Here is an 11,527-nt window from a genome sequence, read left to right on the forward strand (position 1 = left end):
TTGCAGATGAGGTAAATCGCAATTCAAAGAGGAGGGATGAGTTGTCCAAAGTCATGCCTATAGACAAGAACAGATTCAAGAGCCCAACTTGAATCTGTCTGACTTCAAAGGCCACATCCTCATCATTTCTCCAGGCCTCCCTCTGTGCAAATTCTGCTCTCTGCAAACATCACCCAGATTGCATCTTTGCATGGGATGGGAAGAGGGAGACAGGAACTTCCATACATAGGCTCTGCTTCAAGAGTTAGACCCACCGCGTCTCAACACTTGGCCATGTTTATGTTGCTGGTCAGACAGGCCTGAGTGTGTCTGCCCAAATGGACTGTGAGTTGCGTGATGAAAGTTGGAGGTTTTGTCTAAGGATCTTTTGCCAGTTTCCAGAGGAACTGGCAAAGGGCTAAATTTGGCCACTCTACCTGTCCATGACTTCTCAGTCCACCCCAAAGTGTAAGTTCAAAACACATCCCCTTCTGTCCTACCCTGCTCCCCACCCCACCCCACCCCCCGCCACCAATTTTAGGAAGACACTGGTGGTAGGATCATGGAACCAGTGAAGCCTGGGTTTGATTGTTGGAGTAGTAACTTGAGAAAATCACTTAGCTCTTCTGTGCCTCATTTTTCCCATCTGCAGAATGGAAATAACAGGATCCATTTCACAGGGTTGCTAATGGGACTATACAAGATGAGATGGGGGACATGTGCCTTGAACCACATCTAGCACAGAACAGGTCTTGGTGAATCCAAGTTATTTTCCTCTCCCATAGTAGCCGTCTCCCCTGAAGCTGCTTGGCTCACCTGGGCACCCCCTTCTCCCCACAAGCCCAGCACCTCCCCCAATCCAGCCTTAATGACTTTCCCAGGCCATCCCTGGTGGCAGTAGCTGAGAAGCCGGAGACTCCCAGGGTCCCGGGGCTCTTTAATCAGCCTCTGCAAAGGCTGCAAGTGATTCAGCCTTGTCGGCACTGGGCACAACAACAAACAGGCCTGCAGGGAATCACTTCAGCAGAAAGATGTTGGCATGTCTCTATAGCAACTCAAGGAAAATATTTCATGCAAAAGTCCATCTGCTGTAACATAAAGAGAGTCCCAGCCAATAATCGAGTTAGAAATGCATCCTAATTTGCAGGTTTTATTTTACCAAACCACAAAATATACACACACACATATATATGCATATGTGTGTGTATATATATATATATATATATATATATGCATATGTGTGTATATATGTGTATATTATATATATATGTATGTATATATATATATACACTATGTACGTTCAAATATATACACACACACATATGTATGTATATATATATATGGAGTCCTAGTGTGATGCTGTGGGTTAATATGCTGGACTGCAAAGTCAGTTTGTGCCACAAAGTAGGCAGTTCAACCTCACCAACTGCTCCTTGGAAACCCTATACAGGGTCGCTATGGGTCAGAACTCACTCAACAGCACTTAATAATATTTATATATATAGTCATGAGATAATAGAAATGCAATGACAATCAAATTGTCCTATCTTGTGGTACTGATTAATCCTCAGAACATTCATCTGAGGACTTTATGGTATGACCCAATCAGGGACCGCTAAGGCCACTGTTAAAAAGAGAGATCAAACGTACTGTGTTTATTTAGAGCCATTGTGCAGCCCAGACCTAAAATCTTTTTGTTAGTTTTGTGGGATTTTTCTTAATGCAAAATTTTGTGGTTGTTGTTGTTGTTCCTGATGTCCTTTGTATTGATTCATTGGCATAAAATGCTTTGTAGAGGCTATCAAAGTGGAAAAAACAATGTGATAATTCGCACTGTGATGCTTTTAATTTTCTGTGTTGTCAACACTTCAAAGTAGGCCTGAGGGCTGCTTGGGAGATCTGGGACGTTTCTTGTTGCACGTTGTATCTGTGTTACAAACTGTCTGCAACTCTAGAGCCTCTTGCACAACGCCCACTCTGGCTCCAGATTCCTTCTTTTTCTTTCTCACTCTCTCTCTCTCTCTCTTTTTTTTAATTCCCTGCTTTCTATGTCTGCTGTACAAGAATCATGTGGCCTGGAAAAAGAAAAAGGGTGGTGGTGAGTGGGAGGGAGAGTGAGATGCATAGCAGTCTTCTTCTCCTAGCCAAAAACGTCTCAGGCCACCTCAGGAAGAGACGCTGGAGATGCTGCAATCCCCATTACCAAAGGAGCCCAACACCGGTCCTTTAACCCTGCTTTCCACCCCTTGAGGAAAATGGCAGTTTTATCCACATTTTGGTGATGGTGGTTATATATCCTGGAGTCGGTTCTGACTCATAGTGATCCTGCGCAGGGTTTCTGAGGCTATAAATCTTTCTGGGAGCCCAAAGCCTCATCTTTCTCCCATGTAATAGTCGACAGTTTTGAACTGCTGACCTTGAGGTTAGCAGTCCGACACGTAACCACTGTATGAGGAAACCGAGACTCAAAGAGCAGGAGTGAGTGGTTCAAGATCCCACAGCTGGGAAGCAGTATAACCAAAATTCCAACCCAGTTTGTCTTACTATCCTTCCGTGTCTTTTGTGTGTCTAGAAAGACACAGAAGAGGCTGTCCCCAGAGAGTGTGCTGACAGTTGACCTCAACAAGTTAAGGTAATATCAAAAGCAAATAAGCAAGCATACCCGTTGCCATCAACTTGATTCCAATTCACAGAAACCCCACATGTATCTGAGTAGAACTACATTCCAGAGGATTTTCAGTGGCTGAGTTTTCAAAAGTGGGTAACCAGGTTTTCTTCTGAGGTACCTCTAGGTGGACCAACCTTTTGGTTAGCAACTGAGCACTTTAACCATTGTAAAACCCAGGGACTAAGATAGCATCAGATTCCAGCATGCACTCAACACTTTAAACCTATTCACTGCCTTGTTTCAACCTCACAACCATCCATGGCAGGTAGAATAACCCACATTTCACAGGGAGGCTAAGAGAGCTCAAGATATGTTCCCAGGTGGCACAGAAAGTGTTAGTGGCTAGAAAGTGTTAGAATCGGACTTGGCAGCCAGCCATACCAGACCAAGCTACCTTGAGCCTGCCCCCCCCCCCCCCCTTCGGGATCTGCAGACCAGGCAGGACTATGGTCCACATCTGTGCCTTCCATGGAGCTGAGCACAGATTAGGTCTCACTGCTAGCAGCATGTCTACTTGATGAAACGCAGCAGGGGCAGGGCCCAGGCAGAGAGGTCAGCAAGGCGAAGAGGGCAGGAACACCCTGTTACCAGATCTGGAGAAGGAATGGAAAGTGGAATACTTGGAAAGTGACTTGGGCCTGCCTGGAGGAAAGTGTGTCGGGATATTTCCGAAGGCAGGGATGAGCAAGCCTTTCCCCCGACCACCCCCAGACTTCACTGGAGGGCCAGGGGCGTGTGCAGAAGTCATGCTGGAGGCTGTTTCTTGTCTGCATCTTCGAAGTTTAGGTCACTTGCAGGGACAGGCCCTGAAGAGCCAGGAGATACTCTCTCTGAGACTCTAGAGGTCTTCCTCGCTGACCCTCCCCTGCCCTCTCTAGAAGGGCAGGAACATCAGCTGCAGAACCCTGGGTCCTCACCATCCAAATCCTTCTCCCTGGAGCCCAGAAAGGCCCTTCCCACCAGAGTGAGTCGGTATGGAATCAGCATCCAAGACCTTCCATCAGACCTGTTGAGTTGGACCTTGGAATGGGGAGCCTGCAGCTGCAGCAGAGGCCACGGTCCCTCTGCTGAGAACACTTGCAAGAGCAGCCCCACTATGGCCTCCCTGCTCAGAGCCGTTAGCATAATCAGGGATGAGTGGGTCAGGAAATGCAGTTCAACAGGCCGGGCCCCTATGCTGGCCAAGTTTTCTCTTCTTTTTTTCCACTCTTTCCCTCTTGCTTTCTTTCTTCCCTAAGCAATAGAAGAAAGAGAGCTCCTGTGAAGGGCAACCCATAACCACCTCTTGTGGGGCTGGATTTGTAGGACCGAGCCACACTGAGGAATATGATGGGGAGAGTTGTATTTGAAGGCCACGTTGTCCCAGCACTCCATCACAGCGCCAAGAGGCCATCTCAGGATCACTCTGGCTGGCTGGGAATCCACCCTTAGGGACCTGAAGCCAAAAGCAGGGCCTCCACTGACCTCTGCCCTCCTTTAGCCTGGCCAGAAAGGAACAGCCCAGAGCACCACGGGAAGCCCTTGGGTTGAGCAAAGTGAAAACTCACATGCAAACCATGAGGCGTCCAAGCCAGCTCTTTTTGCTTGGGGGATTTGGCTCTGGTTAGCAGAGGCTTGGAGAAGAAATGAAGCTGAAGGTCCTCCCCTCACCACCCCAGGTTCCCCACCCCAGCCTTGACCTCAGCCATCTCCAAATGCTTAGCCAGGTTTTATTGGCCAAAAGTCACCCACAAGTGACAGACAGGGCCAGAGGGCAGAACCCTCATGGGAGGCCATAAGAAGCAAAGAGTTCATTCAGGTCAGGGGTTGCACTGACCTTGCTTTGAATCCTTCTTCTGCTATTTGCTGGCTATGTGAAAATTCATTTCACCTCAGGAGACTCAGTTTCCTCATCTACAAAATGGACAATAACTGGGTAAAACAAGATAATGCGCAAGAAGCATTCAGAACTTTGTGTTCTTGTTCAGGAACACAGCATGTATTCCCAAAATGATAGGCTGGTGGTGTTGTTTGGTTGTTGGCATTTCCAAGTCTGCTGCTGGAATAGCTATACACACACGTACCCAGAATCAAGGTGCACCCTGAAGACATAGGCTCATCTCTGTATCATCATAGGATGTGAGAGATGGATGGGATGTTGGAAAATATCTAAGGCCAGCAAGTGGATGTGTCCTAGCCATAGTCACCAGTGGTATGTGGCAGTGTGGCTGCAATGCAGTTCTGATATCTGTAGATTTCCTCTCCTCATTTAACATCTATTCAACCAATATTTATGTTGACCACCACCTCTGTGCCAGACCCTGGCTGGGCGCGGGGATCTGATAGTGAACAAGATGGCCCCTGTGCTTGCAGGCAAGGGCTTTGGTCCCCATTGCACAATTCTGGGGCTCTGTAAATACACATCATATGTACAATCACAATCACGTCGAATGGGCTACTCTGTCTTATTCACCGTCTCAAGGCTAATGAGCTCCTCCTGGGCAGGCCCCTCCCTACACTTGCCCCAGGTGTTGGGGTCAGCGGAGGAGTCTGTCTCTCCCCATCAGACTAGAAGATCTTTGCAGGCAGAGAGCTCAGCTTACCCGTGTCTGCAACTGGCATGGACCCGGGTTCAGTAGATTGCATAAATGAAAGGAAACAAGGTCAGTAATTCATGAATTCATTTGTCTTGTGTATTGTGAATCTACTCTGTCCCAAGGTCTACAAAGCCCTGGGATACAGAGCTGAATAGGATTCCTCCTTACACTTCAGAAGGCCCAATAAACAGACAGGAACAACAGCAGACATTGTACCTGAGCCCATGGAAGCCCAAAGGAAAGTGAAGTCAATTCTACCTAGAAACAGAGGAATGAGCAGGAAAGTCTTCAAGCTGTGTGATACTCAAGTCAGGCTTGTAAACGCAAGTTCACCAGGTAAATAAGGAGAAAACAGCATTCTAGTCAGAGGGAAAACATGAGCAAAGGTCCTGAGGTGTACTCCTGTTAACATAGGCAAATGTATAATTGATATACATTTGACTATAGTAACAACAGCAAAAATAATTATTATACCAGTTGCCATCAAAGTGACTCCAACTTCTAGTGACTTCATGTAGCTCAGAGCAGAACTATGCACCACAGGGTTTTCAATGGCTGATTTTTCAGAAGTAGATTGCCAGACTTTTCTTCCACGATTCCGCTGGGTGGACTTAAACCTCCAACCTTTCTGTTAGCAGCTAAATATGTTCATCATCTACACCACCCAGAGACGCCAATAATAATAAAAACTATAGCAAATATTTGTTGGGACTTTTGTGGCAGACACTGCTGTGAAGTGTTGTATGTGTTAGCTCATTTAATCCCTACGAACTTCAGTCTAAGGAGCTCTGGTAGCGTAGTGGTTACAAAACGGGCTGCGAACCGCAAGGTCATCAGTTCAAAACTACCAGCTGTTCCGTGGGAGAAAGATGAGGCCTTCTGCTCCCGTAAAGATTTACAGCCTCGGAAACCCTATACAGGGTCGCTATGAGTTGGAACCAACTCCATGGCACATAACAACAACAACAACAAAAAGTACATGCTTCACATAAACAAACACATAACTCCCCATCAGTGGGAAAATGTGCTTTCAGCTATTTAAGTTGCAACTACTGGTCTCTTCCCTGTCCGGAGGAAGAAGAAGGAAGAAAATTGGAAACAATTACTCCAATGGACTAATAAAGGATCTCATAAACATCAATCTTTATAACCTGAGGCCAGAAGAACTAGATGATGCCTGGCTACCACTACCAACTACTCTGAAAGAGATCACATTAGGAGGTCTTGGATAGTGTACGTGAAAAATGTGGAACAAAACCTAAAAACATACAAAGACCATGTCAGATAGAAACTGATAAAACCCCGAGACTCTGGCTCTTAGTCACCCTTCAAATCTGGAAATGAATTCACTCCCATGGTTCAACTTTCAGTCAAATAATTGATTGGTCAATCTGGGGAACAATAACACTAGGGAGGTACACACACCTTAGAATAATCAATCATTAGAAATCAAAAGGGCACCATTTACTCAAGGACCAAGTTCAGAAGGCTTAGGAAAGAAGAAGAAATGGAAACAGGGTAATAGGGGAATAAGTATTGTGGGGCTTGTAATCAATGACATGAAACAAATGTGTATGAACTGTTGAATGAAAAACTGATCTGCACTGTAAAAACCTTCACTCAATTCACAATAAGAGTTAAAAGAAGAAGAAGAAGAAAAGAAACGATGCCCATAGGATTTTATGATTCAATTGTGAGTCGTTGTTATCAGGACTAATGATGATTGTCTCAACTGTAAATGTAGAAGAGGTATATCTAAAAGAGAGGAGCAGTTAATCTGTCATTTCAAGAACAAAGGACCCTAAGACCATCAAGAGGGAAGAGCATAAGAGGAGCGTGGAATCCTAACCAGAAAGGTGGTGACAACAGAAATGGTGGCAGAGGTAATGGCGTCGAGAGACAGAGCAGCAAAGGACTACAGGCCCAAGGACTAAGAAAGGCAGTGCACTTGAAGGCAGGAGGTTGGCTTGCAAAATGTGCCCTTTGGACATTTAAATGAATATATATAATCAATATGGTATGTGTACATCAAAAAAAAAAAAAAAAAAAAAAAAAAAAAAAAAAAAAAAGAGGTAATACAGATAAATACCGTTAGCTGATGGTGCATGCAGGGGATTGTAATCGTTGCAATGATTTGTTGAATGTAAATCTGATCATCTGCTCTATATCTCTTTACTCACTCAATTCACAATAAAAGTTTTATACAACAACAACAACAAAAACAAGCAGAGGGCCAGATTGGACCTTCAGGCTGTAATTTGCTGGCCCATCAATTAGACTAATGCCTACCACACAGTGGGCATATAAGTATTTGATAAAGAAATGCACTATCATGAAGCTATTCTTTTTAAAGAACAAAGGTGGTTTCTATGTAGTGACTGGAAACAATTCTCAATATGATTATTAAGTGAGAAAAGCAGGGTGGTGTAAGTTTCTTTTGTGTTAAAAGAGAGAGGAGTAATGAAGAACTTATAACTCCTATTTCCTTATGTTTGCATAAAGAAACTCCAAAAGCATATAGTGGGAACTAGGTAGCTGAGAGACTGGACAAAATTAACAATTTTCCAGGACACTTTTGTATTTTATGTTTTAATATTTGAATCATATACATGTATTATTTAATTAAATCAGTAAAAGTATGAAAGATACGAAAAAATAACACAAAGACTTTTGATTGTGTGGATCATGACAAGCTATGGACAACATTGTGAAATATGAGTATTCTGGAACACTTCATTGTGCTCATGAGGAATCTGTACCTGGACCAAGAAGCAGTTGTTCAAACAGTACATGGGAACACTGAATGGTTTCAAATTTAAAAAGGTGTTCAACAAGGTTGTAACTTTCACCATACTTATTCAAACTGTATGCTGAGCAAATAATCTGAGAAGCTGGGTTATATGAAGAAAAATGTGGCATCAGGATTGGAGGAAGACTCATTAACAACCTGAGATATGCAGATGATACAACCTTGCTTGATGAAAGTGAAGAGGACTTAAAACATTTACTGATAAAGAGCACAGCCTTCGGTATGGATTACATCTCAATGTCAAGAAAACAAAAATCCTCACCAGTGGGCCAATAAACAACATTCTATCAATGGAGAAAAGATTGAAGTTGTCAAGGAATTCATTCGTCTTGGATCAACTATCAACACTCATGGAAGCAGCAGTCAAGAAATCAAACGACGTATTTTAGTAGGTAAATCTGCTACACAAGACCTTTTTAAAGTGTTGAAGAGCCAAGATTGAGGACTAAGGTGCACCTGACCCAAGCCATGATATTTTCAATAGCCTCATATGCATGCAAAAGCTGGACAGTGAATAAGGAAGACCGTAGAAGAATTGATATTTTTGAGTTATGGTGTTGGAGGAGAATATTGAAAGTACCATGGGCTGCTCATAGAACCAACAGATCAGTGTTGGAAGAAGTGAAGCCAGAGTGTTCCTTGGAGGCCAAGATGGCCAAACTTCGTCTCTCATACTTTGCACATATTGTCAGGAAGGACCAGTTCCTGGAGAAGGATATCATGTTTGGCAAGGTGGAGGGTCAGAGAAAAAGAGGAAGACCCCCAATGAGATGGATTGGCCAAGTGGCAGCATCGATGGACTCAAGCATGGCAACAGTACTGAGGTTCACCCAGGATCGGACAGTGTTTCATTCTGCTGTGCATAAGGTCACTATGAGTCGGTACCGACTCGATGGCACCTCACAACAACAACAACATACACACAATGGAGTACTACAAAGCATCATATTAACGAAATCAGAGCAAAAGCATCTTATTAATGAACCACAGCAATGATTACTGTTAACACACCACCCCAAACTTATAAGTTTGAAATGACATTTGATTATTTCACTGACAATTCAGTGGCTAGGCACTTTAGTCTGGGCTTAGCTGGGCAGTTCTTCTAGTTTTGGCTGACCTTCCTCATGAGACTATGCTAAGCAGAAAGTCAGCTATGAGGCTCTGCTTCTGAAGATTGGGAGTAGTTGGTTGGGGTGATGGTAGCAAATGGGCCATGTGACTCTTATCTTCCAGGAAGCTCATTCACATGGCTATAGAAAAATTGTAGAATAATAAGGAAGAGCACAAAGTCTCTTAAGGTGTACCCTCAGAACTGGCACGATACCATTTCCACCATATTATATTAATCAAAAAGAGCTCTGGTAGCATAGTGGTTACGAATCGGGCTGCGAACCTCACGGTCAGCAGTTCAAACCTACCAGCTGTTCCGTGGGAGAAAGATGAGGCTTTCTGCTCCCATAAAGATTTATAGCCTCGGAAACTCTATACAGGGTCACTATGAGTCAGAACTGACTCAATGGCACACCAACACCATAGACCCAGGTACATATATAAACTGGGAAAACAGACAACTTGTGTGTATTGTCTATAAGCAAATAAATGCCAAGTATCACTGGTAGACACAGAAACTAGAGAGAGGACACATAAGGAATCAACATAGTCGAGACCCTGATTGGACTTTTAGGCTCCAGAATTGTGAAAAAAGTAAGATTTGTTCTTTAAACAAATTATCACATAAAATAAGATTAAGCAATGATTTCTCCTCAGAAACCAGGAAGGCCAGAAGGCAGTGAAATGACATATTTAAAGTGCTGAAATAAAAAAATTTTGTGTGCTAAAATCATTCTTTAAGAATAAGGGTGAAAGTAAGGCATTCCAAGATAGACAAAGTTGAGGGAGTTTGTTACCATGATACCTGCCCTCCAAGAAATTCTAAAGGGAATTCTTCTGGTTGAAATGAAAGATGTTAAGCAACAACGTATGGTATAGTGCATAGTAACAGCAGCAGGAAACTAAAGAAACTATAAATTAATTTTTAAGTAAATTCTAGAACTAAAATATGGTGAATGAAAAAAATAATTAGATGAATTTAACAGTATGTAGGTCAATGCAGAAGAAAATCAATGACTTTGAAGACAGGTAATGGAAATTATCTAAACTGAAGTAGACAGAGAAAAATTTAATTTTAAAAGAACATCAGTAAAGCATGAAATTACATAAAGCAGTCTAACATAGTAATTCCAAGTTCCAGAGTGAGAGATGAGATAAAATGGAGAATAAGAAATATATGAAAAATTAATGGCAGAAATTTTTTAAGGGGCCTGGAACAAGATCAGCTATACACTGTCCAAGAACTCCCAAACATTACCACGAAAGCTCAAAACATAAAAGGCAAAAAAACTGGGAGAAATAATTTTGTCAAAACTCTGGGGACCAAATGATTACAGCAACAAAGTGAACACTGAATCAAGGAAAGAGCTTTATTTTTGTGTGCCCCTTCCATCCCTGGTTCAGCGTGTCCACCTTAAAAGACCAGCAACCCATACTCACAGAGAACGTTGAGTTCTAACTCTAGAAGGAGCAGAGGAGACTTTATTTATTTATTTATTATTTTTAAATTATTTATTAATAAATTACTGTGTATGTCTGTTATAACCTTCCAGGATCTGCCTGAAGGACTGAAGCAAGATGCTCACCTTGGATTAGCCTGTCTTGTAGCTCACACACAGCTCAGTGGCAGCAGAAAATGATCTAAAATTATAGTTGATTGTAGCCACCTGAAGGAGTCCTGTTGGCACTGTGGCTCCAGCATTGGACTGCTAACCACAAGACTGGCAATTCAAATGTACCAGCTGCTCCACAGGAGAAATATGAGGCTGTCTGCTCTCATAAAGATCCACAATCTCAGAAACGCTACATAAGGTCACTATGAGTTGAACTGACTTGATGACAGTGGGTTGGGTTTGGGTTTTGTATGGTATGGATTACATCTCAACGTTAAGAAAACAAAAATCCTCACCATTGGACCAATAAACAACATTATTATCAACGGAGAATAGATTGAAGTTGTCAAGGACTTCATTCTTCTTAGATCAACTATCAACACTCACAGAAGCAGCAGTCAAGAAATCAAATGACGTATTGCATAGGCAAATCTTCTGCACAAGACCTTTTTAAAGTGTTGAAGAACAAAGATGTTGGCTTGAAGACTAAGGTGTGCCTGACCCAAGCCATGGTATTTTCAATAACCTCATATGCATGCAATATCTGGACAGTGAATAAGGAAGACTCTAGAAAAATTGATGCTTTTGAGTTATGGTGTTGTAGGAGTATATTGAAAGTGCCATGGGCTGCCAAAAGAACCAATAGATCCATTTTGGAAGAAGTGCAGTGAGAGTGCTCCTTGGAGGCCAAGATGGCCAAACTTTGTCTCTCATACTTTGGACTGGTCAGGAGGGACCAGTCACTGGAGAAAGATATCATGTTTGGTAA

The sequence above is a fragment of the Chrysochloris asiatica genome, unplaced genomic scaffold (assembly GCF_000296735.1).
Source record: "Chrysochloris asiatica unplaced genomic scaffold, ChrAsi1.0 scaffold00071, whole genome shotgun sequence".
Taxonomy (NCBI): Eukaryota; Metazoa; Chordata; class Mammalia; order Afrosoricida; family Chrysochloridae; genus Chrysochloris; species Chrysochloris asiatica.